Raw genomic sequence first — 16,005 nt, forward strand, 5'->3', positions numbered from 1 at the left:
TCAGTGGGACCAAGATATCATCTCTTGGCTTTTTTCTCCTGTTGTTTTGCATGACACAACAGTGTTGTCTTATAAACGTGAATTAAAGATTGAGAGTAATGGTGGTTGACAGACATGCTCAAGCATATTCTGATGGCTGATTTTCATATTTTTAGGAATGGTGCAAAGTCTAATTCCAAACCACAAGCATCAGACATATGATTATAGAGTATCGGAGGCATATGAGAACTGCTCTCCTGTGTTGTTGTTTACATACAGTCAACTTCTTTGGCATTCTCGCCGCAGAAGATGTAATAATGACAGAAAAGAGAGTTAAAGCCGTCTCTCTGACGTCTGTTTTTAAGCAGAAAAAAAATTAAAACTTCCAGGCTATTGTTATGTGGCAATATATGGCAGTTAAAGCTAACATTTGAAGTATTTCTTTTTTTATTTTGTTGTAAAAGGACATGCCAGGATACTTTGGGTCTCAGAAATCAGAGGGTTTTTTTTATATATATCACAGTAAGTTAGTATGCAAATAGAAAGTATGATTGTTTTATTACCTGTATCAATGTTCCCTAAACAGTGGGTTGCAAGAAGGGTTGAGATGGGTTGTGTGTGCCCTGGAGGCACTACCTATCCCTCTCTCCCCTTCTTTCCGCCCCCCTCCCTCCCCCATTTCTCTCTTCTGCTGGTCATAAGGAAGCGGCCATAGCTGGCGAGTGGACAGTCACAGCCTGGCAGCGCTTGTAGCCCAGCCACAAGGAGAGAGGAGCTGGCTGGGGCTGCAGGAGTGGGACAGGGCTGCAGGAGTTAGAGCAAGGGGGCTGGGGGGAGTGGAGCAGGGGGCTTGGGCTGAGAAGAGGAAGGGAGATTGGGGAGCAGGGGGCTAGAGGTCTGAGTGGGGTTGAGGGTGGGGTGCAGGGAGCAAGGATTATGGTGGGTCCCCAAAAAAGGCAAAAGGCAGTTGGTGCGTTGCCTTTATAAAATGTTTGTGAACCTCTGACCTGTATTACTAGCTGGCTAGATGCCAGATGAAACTCGGGCCCTATTGTGCTAGGCACCAGACCAAGACCCTAGTAAATGGTCCCTGCCTCAAAGAGTTTACCATCTATTTAGAGAAGAGTGACAAAGAGTGAGAGAGAGGAAGTATTAACTGTCATTTCACAGCCAAGTCACAGAGCGTGTTAGAGAAAGAAAGTGCCTCTGGAACCTAAACATATAGCACCAGAGGTGTGTGTATATTATAAAAAATATTCAAAAACAAACCACTCCACTGCATGCACACACTCCCCCTTTGGAGAGAATGAGAGAACAAACACATGACAGCTGTTAGTCATGTTACTTAATGTGCTACAGGAAGGTGCCCAGATACTAAGGTGATGAGTGCAGTATAAGGACCTATATAGAAGAGAATGGAGATTAAATGACTTGTCCAAGGTCACACAACAAGTCTGTGGCAGAGCCAGCAATTGAACCCGTACCTTGTTACTCAATCCAGTGTCCTAACCACAAGACTAGATTGTAGTCTCTGTCCATAGGCAGTTCATAGATTCATAATGTTTAAGGCCAGAAGGGATCATTAGCTCATCTAGTCTGACCTCCTCTATGTCCTAGGCCATTAAATTTCACCTAATTGAGCCCAATAACTTGTGTTTGACTGAAGCATGTCTTCCAGAAAGGCATCCCATCTTGATTTGAAGACACCAAGAGATGAAGAATCTACCACTTCCCTTAGTAGCTTGTTCAAGTGATTAATCATGCTTGCTGTTACAAATTTGTGCCTAATTTCTAATTTGAATATGTCTGGCTTCAGCTTCCACCCAATGGTTCTTATTGTGCCTTTCTCCAAGAGATTTAAGACCCTTTTAAACCCAGTATTATCTCCCCATGAAGGTACTTATACATTATAATCATGTCACCTGTAAGTCTTCTTTTTGATAAGCTAAAGAGATTGAGCTCTTTAAATTTCACACTGCAAGGCATTCTCTACAGCCCTTGAACAACTTTTGTTTTCTGCATCCTCTCCAATTTTTCAACATCCTTTTTAAAATGTAATCAGAAGAACTGGCTGCAATATTCCAGTATCGGTCTCATGAATTCTGTATAGAGAGGTAAAATCATCTCCCTGTTTATTGCTTCCCTGTTTTTACAGCCAAGCATCACATTCACCCTTTTTGCCACAGCATGTAAGGGACCAGGGTGTTGGTGGTCTGGCCTAGTGGTCGCTGCTGGGCTTGGGTCTACACATCAGGGATAGTAGTCACTGAGCAGGAGTCAGAGGAATTGCAAGAGCCAGGTTCAGTAAGCAAGAATCAGGGTCAGAGGCAGTCCAAAGTCAGAGACTAGAGGTCAGAGGTAGTACCACGCTGGAATCAGGGTCAGAGTCAGGCCAGAGTCTGAGATCAAAGAGAGTACCAGACTGGAGTCAGAAGGCAAGAGTCAGTGTCAGGCTTGGGATTTGAAACTGAAGATCAGGAGACAAGATAAAGTCTGGAGTCACAGCAGGCCAAAGTCTGTGTGGTTGGCCAGACAACTTCCTGGGGCAACTCCCAGAGTTAAATAGGGTGCTTGGCCGGTAGAGGGCCGCAGGGTACTGTCCCTCTGTCTCCCTTGGGTGGTACTTCCTGCAACACCTATTCTCTGCAGTGCTCGCTGGCTCTGGCTCTGCATGGCCTCCCAGTGGCACTGTGGGAAGTCATCTGTCCCAGGTTCTAGTCCACACAGCAAATTTGATAGAGAAAATCTGCTTTTCAGAAAGTAAACTGTGTATAGTAAAATTCTGCTTTCCCCCACTAACACCGTCACCCCCCTCATTACCACCTATTTTTGTTCCTTTGCTCTGCCAGTGAGGAGATTATCATTCTATTCTTGAGTAGTTATCAGTACGTAGTTTCCTCCAGTCTGTCAGCTAAAATAAATCTGCTGGAGTCCTTAGCACCAAGAACACAGGATGCTCTCGCCTCCTGGGCTGTGTGTTTTGCCACTCCAGTGCTACTAACTTCCTGAATTCTGATCCCTTGATTTGGTGCCTGATCCTGCAGTAATGATGTCCATGAAAATGTACCGCTAACAGCAATGCTGCAGGATCAGTCTCTTGCTTTGCTTCCAGGAGTCCACTGCGTCTTCTCCATAAAAGATTTCTATATCACATTACTAAATATCCAATTTCAATTTACTGTTAATACTTGACAATAACTGTTCTCATAACTGCAATGATCAAAATACAAAACCAAAACATTATCTTGTGATTAGCACTTTGATTTTTTTTTTCATGTATCCATAAATTAGATGCAGGAAAAAGGGTTAATATAACTTGGATACATTAAATATTTATAGAGCTAAAGAGAGATGAAGGTCTCTGGCCTTCTGCTAATACCCTTGAATTATGATTGTTCCACCCGCTTTCACATCAACGCAAAAAAATAAATAGCCTCCCGACTTTTTGTAGAAATGGCAACATTTGGGTCCCAAATGTAGTGAGTAATATGGCTGAAGTGTTCCAGCAATAACCCCTCTCTTCCAGCAAAAGCTTGGTTCATTTATCAGTATGTGTTGCCAACAGTGTTAATCTGTTAGCAGACCCCCATTGTAGACAGATCCCCATTGAAGTCTGCAAGGCACTACATGGGCTAGGGGAGCCACCTGGATCAAGTCTAATGCCTTTAATAAGCAATAATAATCATAATATAAATCATAATGAATACTTGTTTCTATATAGCAAAAGTGAAAAGATGAATGGCCTTTAAATGGGTCTGTTGCTTTGCTAATAGTATTTTTGAGAAAGCTATTGATAAAAGCAGGCAATGATACAGTGCACCAACATTTGTAAGAAGCCTTAGTCTGACAAATTTATGAGTATAATAAGAATGGAAAGCATTAAATATGCAGTCACACAATATTTAAATAAATCAGAGCTATAGTAGGAGCCTTTATCTGCTTTACAGGATGTGTTAAAATCAATGATTCCTGCAGAGGGATAGAACATGGATCAGTTAATTGTTGTCTAGACCAGCACCATTATAACTTGTCTTTTGTTGCATGCACAAGTATCAGGATATTGAATATGGGCTAAAATTTAATATTTAATATTCTATGAGTTTTTCAGTTAAGTATGGAAACAGGGATTATAACAGTATAGTCTTCCAAACATATTTAGGGTACCGCCTTCCATATTTACAAAGTCACAGTTTTTGGAGATGTTTTGTAGAAGGGGATCATAATGTTCACAAGAGAAGAAATGAAAGAAAAACAACTTAACCTCAAGCTGTCAAGATGGCTAGATGGCATGAAATAGCTTAAATCTCTCATTATTCTATAAATATATGGGAGTACACATTCATTAGACAAACTCAAAAGGCTTTGACTTTAGTTAGTGCTATAGTTTTGTCACAGTGGTCACAGAAACTGTGAATTTGAAGGAAGTCCATGAAATACCCCAAACTGAGTGAAATGTTTCCAAACTGAGTGATGATGTGACCTGGTGCATGCAGGTTTGGCCCGTCTGTCCCTCCCTCTATCCTCCATCCTAACCTCAGTGGTGTTGCTATCTTGTGCGTTAGGTTGCAGCACCCGGAGTAGGGAGCTGAGTCCAGCCCCAAAGGACAGGAGGCCCTACTGAGGGAGTGAGTGCAGTGTGGGCTGACTCTACAACACCCTGTCCTACTGCCCCCTTTCCATGACTCGTTTTTTCCCCACACCTCTGCAGTTAAATGTATTCAAAATTTCTGTGACAATCATAGCCCTGCTTTTGTCCATTCAGGAATAGTTCATCTGTTGTTCATATCAAAGTTAATTGGAACAACATGGAAGGCCTGATTTCCCTATGGCCTTGTCCCTTGTGGAATCATTTACACTTGTGCAAAATGGGTGTAGTAAAACAGTATGCATGTGGGTATAGAATTTGGAATTTATTATGTTTTACAGTCACCTTGTACTAATGAGAATGAGTATGTTGTTCAAGACAGGTGGAAAATCAGGACTGGATTCATGAAAGCTAACCTCTAATGATGTTGCAAATACCTTTATTTTATAAATTGATTGAGGAATTAAATGTTTCATTAAAAAACACATTTAATGTGTGATTCTAGGAGCTATCAAAAGTCTTTGGAAAATAATATAACTCATTAAGAAATTAAATAAATCATTTTATCCTGATACATTTTATTGTTTTATTAGAAAGAACACAAGACATAAGGTGGGCAGAAGAAATGAGGCTTGAAATGTAGCCTGGGGTAACATCAAGAAGTAAGTTAGGCACATGAAGGCTGTTCCAGAAGGGGGCTATGAAATAAGGCTCCACTGGAAAGACACAAAGGAAGGCACAGAAACGTCTGGTATTTGAAGAGTGCAGGAAAAAGGCTCTTGTGGATATAAAAATTCTGGCACACCTTTCATGTTTGATTCCATAAAGATTTCCACCCTGACCTTCCCAGAAGACCAAGGGATGGATGCTTTGGTCTACCAAGCTCATTTTGTTCCACTTACTTGGCACAAAGTGAACTTAAACCATCTGGAAATTCCCGTTATAGGGGGAAGCTCTGCTTGCAGTAGGGAAATTGTCTGTATTTTATTCAGCTGCAACTCTGTTGTCAGACTTGAACAGTGCAAGTGCCCATTGAAATGGCAGAATTTTGCGTTCTGATCCAGGTTGTCTTGAGGCTCCTGTTAGCGATCCTGAGTTGCTACAACCTGCCTCACAACCACACGTGCATCAGTTGAGCAGCATGAGTCTTTGTGTGTCTCTCTTCTATAGCTTTTTCTGTCACAGCTTTATTCCCCCATGGTTCAGATAAGCCTCCCATCTCAAAGGATATTAAAAATGATTGATAAACTGGAGAAGGCCAAGAGGAAAACTGACAAGTGCTCCTCTTCTGAGGCCATGTAACCCGGTCTGACTGGGTCTCTCTGCCTCTCATTCCAGACTTATCTACTGTCGGATGTGGTGATCTCAATGGTAACGCAAACCCCCAGACTCTCGACAGCAGCCTGCGAGGAACAGCATTCAGCAGCTCAAAGGTCTCACGACCAGGTAAACCAAAGTAATTCCAAACATGGACTTACCTTGAGAATGCTATTCTCCCCACTTTCAGATTTTTCTCTGCTGGCCTAAATCCTGGTCACAGCTGGAGCACAGCATGGGCACACCTGCATTTTTGTAGAAAGCGTTTGGTTGTTAAGTCTCCACTTGCACCATCATTTAAGGCTAAGACAGTTCCAACTCCCTCAGTCTCATTTGATAAAAGGTCTATAAATATTGTTGGTCATTTTCCTGAAATTCCTTTTTATAAACGTCTCCAAATTATCAATATTGCCAGGAAAAAGAGCAAAGAAGCAAGCTATCGCTGATAAAGTGGATTCTGTGTTAGCTAGCTGCTCCAGAAAATTCTCCACAATGGAGGGAATCAACTCTCAGACATCTGCTGTTAAAGAGAGTGTATTAATTTTCTTACATTTATTTAGAACTGTCTGTCCATTTACATTAGGCTAGAGTCCTTACAAAATTATTTTTCTCTCTTCATGAGATCTGTCTTAATGGGTCCTGGAGAATTTCCATTTTGCTGGGTATGGTATCAAAATGTTTGCATGATACTTTCCAAGACGTCATGCATCTATCTGCAGGGTTGGGGGTTATGCCAACGAGAGCCTGCAGGGCACATTGTCAATGATCTGGTGCAGAATTCTTGGTTAAGTTTTGATTCCTTCTCTATATTGGTGGACTCCTATGGAGGGAACATGTAGATCAAGGCCTTAAAGATCTGTTTGGGAAAAAGACCTATGTAACTTCAATATAGGGGAAGATCAAGACTTTTACATACAGACCTACTCCTCATCCAAAATATGTTGGCTCACAGTTGTTACAGAAACGAAGGATTGGCTATCATATGCAGGTGTAGCAGTTTATACATTCAGGGAATTCTGACTAGCTCTCTGGCAACTCCATATTAGGGGCCAGCTGGCTCCTTTTCAACAATGGTGTTCCTGCCTCATCATCTCTAGCTTCTGGGGAACATTGTGATTATGGCTAGTTTATAAACTTTCTAAAGTTTCCTTCCATATGCCTTTCTTCGCAGATTGTTCTTTCTCCTTTCACCATTGTCCAGAGACTTTTTTTTCCTTCCCCTTTTTATCTCCCTTTTTTCCTTTGGGGAAAAAAGGAGAAAGGGATGGGGAGGGACAAAAGATAAAATGCCGATTTTCAATTCAAAATAAAAATATTTGCTGGAATTTGTTTCATTGAAAAATTAAATTTCTGAGGAATTTCTAATCAGGATGTCACACCGTACTAAGCCAAATGCTTTACAAAAGTCTAGGTATATTATAATCACACAGTTATCTGTATCAACCAAACTTGTAATCTGATCAAATAATTAAATCAGATTTCTTTGACAAGACATATTTTCCATAGAACAATGTTGACAGGCCTTAATTATATTCCTACCCTTTAATTCTTTTATCAGTTGAATCTGATATCAGCTTTTTCCACTATTTTGCCTGGGATTGTTGTATGGCTCACCAGCCTATAGTTAGCTGGGGCATTCCCTTTTTGACTATTAGCACAACATTAGAAGTGTTCCAGTCTTTTGCAGTCATCCTGATATTCCAAGCTTTACTAAAAAATTAACATCAGTGGGCTGGAGGTCTGTTCAGCCAACCCTTTTAGAACTCTTGGATACAAATTATCCAAGCCTGCGGATATAAATACGTTTATCCCAATAAATGTTGTGTAATGTCCTCCTTAGTTACTAATGGACAGGAAAGTTTGATCATCCTCATTTGATACAAGTACATCATTCTGCTTCCTTCCAAATTTAGAACAAAAATATTTATTGATGTGTTTTCTGCATCATCAGTGGCGGATTCTGCATCAACAGGGGGCCCCCTGGAAAAATAATCTGCCACCCAGGGTGGAAGCCCAGAGCCCTAGCCGCCGGGCAGGCAGGGTGGGAAAAGTCCCCATGCCCCAACCTTGCTCTGTGGCAGAAGTGCCAGGCGGAGTAAACCCCTGCGCCGTGACCCCGCTCCCCAGCAGCAGTGCCAGGCGTGTGGGGAGGAGAAATCCCTCTCCCCCCGTGACCCCTGAACCCATTCCTGGAAGAAGCCACAGGACGGGGGAAGCCCCCGGCCACGGCCTGACCCCATCTCTGGCAGAAGCTGCAGGACAGAGAAACCCCTTCCCCCCCAGCAGCCTCAGCCCAACCCTGGCAGAAGCTGTGGGATGGAGGAAGAACCCCCTCCTCAGTGGTCCCCAAGCCAAGACCCTCTGTGAAACAGGGGTGGACCCTGGGGAAGGGGCAGAAAGGGGTGCAGCTGTTGGGCAGGGCCACAGGCAGAAGGGGCGGAACAAGGAGTGATCTGGCCCAGGTCCCCAGGAAACCTTAATCCGCCTCTGGCATCATTAACAGTTTTACCATGTGTATTTAGCAATGGGTCTATTGATCTTTGTTATGATTTTTTGTATATAATATACTTAAATTCCTTAATTCAGTGGTTCCCAAACTTGTTCTGCCGCTTGTGCGGGGAAAGCCCCTGGCGGGCCAGACCAGTTTGTTTACCTGCTGCGTTGGCCGGTTCAGCCAATCGTGGCTCCCAGTGGCCGCGGTTTTGCTGCTCCAGGCCAATGGGAGCTGCTGGAAGCGGCACGGACCGAGGCACGTATCCAAGTAAACAAACCTGCCCAACCCGCCAGGGGCTTTCCCTGCACGAGCGGCAGAACAAGTTTGGGAACCGCTACCTTAATTCCTTATTGTCCTTAGCCCTGCCAGTCATGTATTTTTTTCCCGATGTCCTTAGTTTACCATATTACTTTTCTGTACTTCATAACTTATAATTTATATGAGTTATATCTATTTCCCCCTTTTTCTGGTTGTTATATGCTATTTTTCTAATTGCTGCCTTCACTCCACTGAACCAGATTGGGCTTTTAGCCAAAGTTGTTCTCTTTCTTGATTTTTTTGAATCATTGCTTATTGGCTGTCTTATAAATTCTTTTTAAAGAACCCAGTTTGCATTCACATTTTTTGGTCTAGATTTTTCTTCCCAGTGAATTTAACTCATAAATTCTCTCATCTTTGGGAAATTAGCCCTTTTGAAGTACCAAGTGTATTTATTATCCAGTGTGTGCCCATATTGAATGTGATCAGGTCATAATCACTGGTCCCCAGGCAACCACAAGCTTCTAGGCAAGTGAATAAATTAGTCTTTATCCATTATAATGAGGTCCAAAATAGGGTTACCTCAGATTGAGCGCAATACTTTTTGTATTAGAAAATTGTCATCTATAATGTTTAAAAACCAATAAAGTTTTGGTTTTCTTAACTGGTTTCATGAAACCTCCAACATATGTTTCCCCAACTGAAGTCCCTCACTACGCAATTATTCTTTTCACACATTACAGACAGGTGCTTATGGAGTAACTGATTCTGTTCTCTGGTTTGAGTTGCTGGTCTGTAACAGACCCCCCCACCCATGCTCCTTCTGGAGCTTTGTTAGGACATTGATCCATATGTGTTCAAGATCCTGTGGTTCTGAGTTATCGATAAATCTAAACGAGTAACGATGTTTTCAATGGAAAATGCTACCTCTACCTCTCTTATCCCCTCCATCCTTCCTAAATAAATTATAACTAATGTGCGGTGGGGTGTATCCCCACCTTAGTCAAGATGGGATTGAAGGCACAATCAGCTCACCTGGCAGACCTGCAAGGTCTGTCAAGCCTGTAGGGGGCGGGGCTTTAAAAGGGAGACTCCCTACTCAGTTTGGGAGTGGCATTGAAGGACTGGTTTGTAGTTTAGAGCTCCCTGAGCCTCTGGAAGAAGGGATTGCTCACTGGGGAAACCTCCTAAGAGCCTTGGGGGCCCAAGTTCTCTGAGGAAAGAATGGGACCGATTCTTTTCTTTTCTCTTTGGCTTTCTGAAGTACCTCGATTCTGCCTCTTATTGGCTCTGGGAGCCAATTAGTCCTGACTTTTTCTTCTGGACTAATTCCTGCCCCTCCTATCTCCCCCACAAGGGAGCAAATGCTCTGAGTGTGGCACAAGAGGACTGTTTTCCAAACTCTGAGGCAAGAGTGGTACCCACCCTGTTACCCAGGGCCCCCAGGGAGGTGTTACCTACTACACTGTGACCTTAACATGCCAATCATGTGAATCATTCCACCAGGTTTCAGTAATGTCAATTATATCCAATTTCTTCTCATCAATGAGAAATTTGAGTTCCTCTTGCTTTTTGCCCAGCATTGGCTAGCATTAGTATATATGAAAATTTTCAGTTGGTTCTCATAACATTCTTTGCCCTGTCAGTTCAATTTGTTCACTGTAAGCTGTGTTTGAGTTGTACTGAATTTGCCTCCTTAGAAAGCTTTCCTGTTGTTGTTAGTTAAATGCCCTTCTGGCTGCTCCAGCTAGTTACAACCCAGAAGATTAGCACCCTCCACTCCCACACCTGTGGGATGTAGGCTGTCCTGTTCATACAGTCCCCACTTCTAGTGGAATGTGGCCCAATTTTCCATAAAACCAAAATCTTCATCTTCACACCAGTGAAACAGCCAACATTTTACCTCCAGCATTTTCGGCCTTTTCTCGCTCATGGGACTGGAAGGAAATGACAACATCACTTGGACTTTTCTCTTCTTGGAATCTGAAGCTGTACTTTTACTAACTGGAACTACCCAAGAGCATAACTTGCATTGATATATCTTCCTCTGAACTTTTCCATTTTGCGGTAGCCCCAGGACTCTTTTAATCTGTTAAAGGGAATCTGTCTGCCCAATCTATATTGACCTACCTTAAAGGCAGATGAGTCTGTACAATTTAATGATAGAATGGCTCAAGAAAAAACAGTTCTAGTAAAGCTTCACATAATTTTCTCGAGCCAAAATCTGTAAAAAGCCCTTTTTGCATTCCATTGGGTTTTAACAAGTGAACCAGTGCAAGTTTGGTCAGAAAATTCCATACCAGTGGCTTACCTGAACCAGTAAGAGGGAAATAAAAAGCCACAGGCTTCTGTCTGAGTCAAGAAGATCGTTTCAAGGGACAGAGAAAAATCTCGCTGAGAGTTACTGAGCCCATGTCATGGGGTTCAACCTGCTCACAATATGAGCTCCTCTCTCTGCTACTGGATTGTCTCTGCCCATACACTAGTGAGGATAGATGGTCCATTGAAGATCTCTTCATCTTCCCACATAATGTTCAGTCAGTCAGGTGCACATCTTCTTAATTATATTATTTAAGAGCCAGTGCTGATTGTCTCCCTAAATCATCCTGTGCATAACATGGTGATAAAGATTTGGACCAAAAAAGACAAAGTTAAAGAGGTGGCTTGATTACATGGGGAACAAATATTTAATAATGGGCTCTTCAATCTAACAGAGAAAGGTATAATATAATGCGATGCCTAGAAGTTAAATCTAGACAAATTCAGACTAGCAGCTATGAACAGTGAGAGCAATTAATCCTTGGAAAAATTTACCAAGGCTTGTGGTGGATTCTCCATCACTGATCACTGAAAATTTGTTTTTTCTAAAAACTATGCTCTAGGAATGATTTGGGGGAAGTTCTATGGCTTGTGTTATACAGGAGGTTGGACTAGATGATCACAGTGGTGGTCTCCTCTGGTCTTGGAATCTTGGAATTTATGACCGATGTCAGCCTCATAGTTCTCGTATGGCCAAGAGAGCCCTGTTACTAGATTTGACCCAGCTATCCATTAAAAGAAGGTTCCTTGCACCACAAATGTCTAACCGTATCAGAGGCTAGTTCTCAGTCTGGATTTCATGATCCTGGCCCTGATGCGGCTGTAGGGTAAGAGTTCTAGTTCCAGTTATGTAGGTATCTGACCTGTTATGGAAAGAGAATAAATTTTACACTGCTGATGTAACAAGCAGACACATTAGTGAAGATTTTAAAAAGCGATTAGTGATTTTGGGTGTCCAACTTGAGACATCTTAAAAGAGGCCTGATTTTCAAGTGCTGAGCATCAAATCACTTTGTAGCGTCTCAGGTTAGGCTCTGAAAATTAAAGACCCCCAAATCACTTGTCATTTTTGAAAATCTTGGCCAATATTTATCATAGATATGGCAGTAGTGTCAAGAGGCCCCCCCAGGTTGAGACCACATTGTGCTAAGTGCTGTATAAATATATAGGAAATGAGAGTATCTGTTCCAAAGGGCTTGAAGTCTAAAAGTGTAGACATAACAGATGGATGAGCCAAACAAGTAGGCCTGAATGGGGCTTGTGGGAGGTGGTGTAACAAAAATAAGATGATGTGCTCAATTCTTAGCACGTCAAAGAGTACTCACAAATTGCCACCTGTCTAGATTGTTGTTTAATTTTAATGTATTATCTCGATACCTTAATTTTGATATCTAGGTTCTTTTTAGAGATAGTAAGTAATAAAGATTTTGTGCTTATGTCAGTTGATACTATATTTTTGTTGTTAATTGCTTAGAAATGATGTTTCTTGAATACTGCTAGAATGTTGCATATGAAGTTTAATAGCAAAATATGTAACATTAATTTATGGTAAAATTATGTTCATGCATGGACTTATGTTAAGGTCACCTCTCTCTCTCTGTCTCTCTCTCTCTCTAATTCAATTCTCACATACGTGTGTGTGTGAATCGAATCATAGTTATATAAATATTTTGGTAGGTTTTCAGATGGCTTTTCTCTTTGTTTTGAGATTAATGAAGAAAACATTTCATTGTGAGTCAGAGTTAAGGTTGTTTGTTCTAATTCAATGTACATGTCTTTGTACTTGGTAAAAATGTGATTTATGTGATATAGGCAGTGTAAGATTTACCATGCAATTAACTATTGTCTTGTTTTTAAGTGCTTGAGTTTTGTAAGTTATGTGACATGTTAGTGCGCTGCTGTTACTCAGGAATCTTGATTTTTCTAAACAAAGGGTAACTGGGGTTTGTTGTTGGTTTGTTTGTTTTATTTATTTGGAACATTAGTAGTGCTATCACATTGGCAGCTGGGGAAGCTTCCAAAATCACAGAGACAACTTGATTTAGCACTGTGGTCATTCATGTCTATATAAACATGATGAAATAGAAATGGTCAAACTACTCATTTGTAATTATATTCATTATCAATATAGTCCCTTTTTATTTAATGAACCATTCATAAACTGATTTTGATTTCTGAAAATGTATTTGTCAGCAAGTTTCAACAAATAATTTAAAGCCTATGGGACAGTTCATGAACTATGCACTTTGACTACTCAGTATTCATTATTCATAATGTATGGTTACTCACATAAGTCACATTAAATTGTTTCTGTTTGCTGAGTGGAAAATAATTAACTGCTGCTAGGAACTTTTGGAAAAATAAACATTAAAACATTAAAAATAAACATTGTTTAAACTTTCATCATTTTCAAATATTTCAGGAATATATACTGTGACACTCCATATAATCATTAATACTTCTCATGCAATCCATGAATCATAACTTAGCGAATGCTAGTTATTCATGAAGTATTAATGGATCAGCGTTTTCTTTTAGCACCCAACTACCTCTAGCAAAAATGTAGCTGGTTAGAATTTGAACGTCTCCATTAGAGAAACATTTTTTTATTCCTGTGAATTGCACTGAAGAGATGGAAGGAAAAAAAAAAGAAACCCTACTGTTCCATTGTTAATAACTTACACAATTTTTATCATGAGATATATGGTGTTTTTCTTTCTACTGGAATCAGGTTATTACCAGACAATCTCTCCAGCTTTAATTAAAAATTAAAAAATTAGAAGTGGGTTGCTGAGAAAAACCTGAAAATATAGAGAACGCAAAATGTACTCTTTTTAAAAGTTCATGATGTTTAAATGAAGCTCATGATTGTTTGGGGCATGGCTCATGATTTTTGAACATTGTGACTTCTCAATACTGTTCTCTACGCTCCATTTGATTTGTAGGGTTCATCAGGATTCAGAGTTCAACATACCAATCACTTGCGAGTTGTGAAATTTGATGAGAAGAGAGCAGCGTGGGCAAAACAAATACCTCTACGGTAAAGTTAATAAAATGATAATCAGGCTCTGCAGTTAAGAAATTAAGGCATAGGGTACAGAAGCCTGTGCCTAGGATCCCAATACTGGAGTCACAGAATAATAACAAAATCTTGGCTTTCATTTAAAAAAAAAATTGCTTGTTAGCCCTACTGGGGTATGTCTACACTTCACACTCAGCCTGAATCTGTGGGACCCAAGTTTATGGATTTGGTGTTTCCAAGCCTGTGCTTGAGCATCCATGCTGCATTGTAAACCTGGGTTTACAATGGCTGGACCTAGGTCTCACAGGCATGCTAACACCTCCGTTCTGCACTACACAGACTTTCTGACTCCAGATACCTCCCTACTTCAAAATGATAGGGCTTGGACCTGAGTCACAGCAGGACTCAGGTTCTTACCTATCCCCATGGCAGGATCTAGGATCTGGGTTCTGAGTGCTTGCTGACCCAAGTCAGACTGATTTTTGTGTGGCTCGGAGGGGAGCTTGGGCTCAAACCCAAGTCAGAGCCTGGGCTTAGTGCTCAGTGTAGACATTTCTGTGGATACGCAGAAAATCTTGAAAACAGGAACCTCGTGTAACTAATACCTGTCTGAGTCTGCAGACTGTGTGCATCAGTAGCTCCAAGAGGTGTGAATTCTACCATGTATCTCAACTCTGAAACCTGCTGCTGCCCAAAAGAGGGGTGTGGGAGTAAGGGAATGGAGAGTACCATGTTGGGTGTGCCAGGATTCCTAGTTAGCCCTAATTTGATCCTGTTTAATTGCTCAGAACAAGAACTGAATGATTGCTTTTCAAAGTTTTGTTCACTGGGTTTTTGTTTTATATTGATCGTCATCCTGATATTTACATTAGGACAGCGGTTCCCAAACTGTGGGTCGGGACCCCAAAATGGGTCTCCAGGGCTGGGGTTAGACTTGCTGGGGTTCAGGGCTGAAGCCAGTCTGAGCCCCACTGCCCGAGGCTGAAGCCCTCAAGCTTTGGTGCCACGGCTTTGGCTTTGCCCCACTGCCCAGGGTGATGGGGCTCGGGCTTTGGTCCCACTTCCTGGAGTCGTGTAGTAATTCTGGTTGTTAGAATGAGGTGGTGGTGCAATGAAGTTTGAGAATCCCTGCGTTAGGATATAAAACTGCAGTTACTATAATTCAGCTAAATAAATATACCCCCAAATTGCTGGTCTTAAAGCCAGCTTCCCCAAACCCCATGCACAGACACATACTGAACTTCTAATCCAGTTCAGTTTAAAAAATAAATGACCTCTTGGAGGTTTCTGCAAGGAGATGCTAGGCTCCCAGAAGATGGCTGAAATAATATGTGTTTTAATCCTGGTAAGTTTATTTCAGATAAAAAAATCAAGAAAGCTCCTTTTAGTTTTCTACTAGGCCCTGATCCTGAATCAGGGTCTGCTAGCGTGGATCCAGTACAGTTTTCTATGGATGTCTTAAGACCTGACTACACAACCCTGCAGTTAGGACCACAAAGTGATACACTGTAACTCCCCCATGTGGACTTTGCGAGCAGAAACAAAAAGATACCTCCTTTGCATTAACTTAGGCCTGTTTAAGAAGATGGTATTAACACGAATTAGGTATCTTTTAAAAAGAAAAGGAGAACTTGTAGCACCTTAGAGACTAACAAATTTATTTGAGCATAAGCTTTCGTGAGCTACAGCTCACTTCATCGGATGCATCTGATGAAGTGAGCTGTAGCTCACGAAAGCTTATGCTCAAATAAATTTATTAGTCTCTAAAGTGCCACAAGTACTCCTTTTCTTTTTGCAGATACAGACTAACAAGGCTGCTACTCTGATAGGTATCTTTTAGTTTGCTCATAGTGATCACTGAGGTGGGGGAGGAGGGAGGATCAACAGCGAAGCACACGAGTATGCATTCATTCATGCCCCCTAATTCCAAACTGTGGGGCCATGTAGACATAGCCTTAGTTAAATGTTTTCCTTCCTAACTGTAAGCTAGAAAAGGAAAATGTCATGTAAGTGCATTGCAGTGTTTATCTT

The 16,005-nt window shown here is 41.4% G+C and overlaps 1 protein-coding gene across 6 annotated transcripts in view; it reads left to right on the plus strand.

The window, feature by feature from the left end:
• TBL1X (transducin beta like 1 X-linked) overlaps nucleotides 1-16,005 on the plus strand; it is a 255,936-nt gene that overhangs the window by 144,450 nt on the left and 95,481 nt on the right. For 3 of the 6 annotated variants that reach the window (XM_048860439.2, XM_048860448.2, XM_048860411.2), the window contains one exon: nucleotides 5,903-6,010. The exons of 1 other annotated variant lie outside the window; for it this stretch is intronic. The gene's annotated coding sequence lies outside the window, so the exon portion shown is untranslated. Of the gene's footprint in view, nucleotides 1-5,902; nucleotides 6,011-13,897; nucleotides 13,993-16,005 lie in introns of all 6 variants that reach the window. 2 more of the 6 variants (XM_048860419.2, XM_075131195.1) reach the window with 2 other exon arrangements.

The sequence above is a fragment of the Caretta caretta genome, chromosome 1 (assembly GCF_965140235.1).
Source record: "Caretta caretta isolate rCarCar2 chromosome 1, rCarCar1.hap1, whole genome shotgun sequence".
NCBI lineage: Eukaryota > Metazoa > Chordata > Testudines > Cheloniidae > Caretta > Caretta caretta.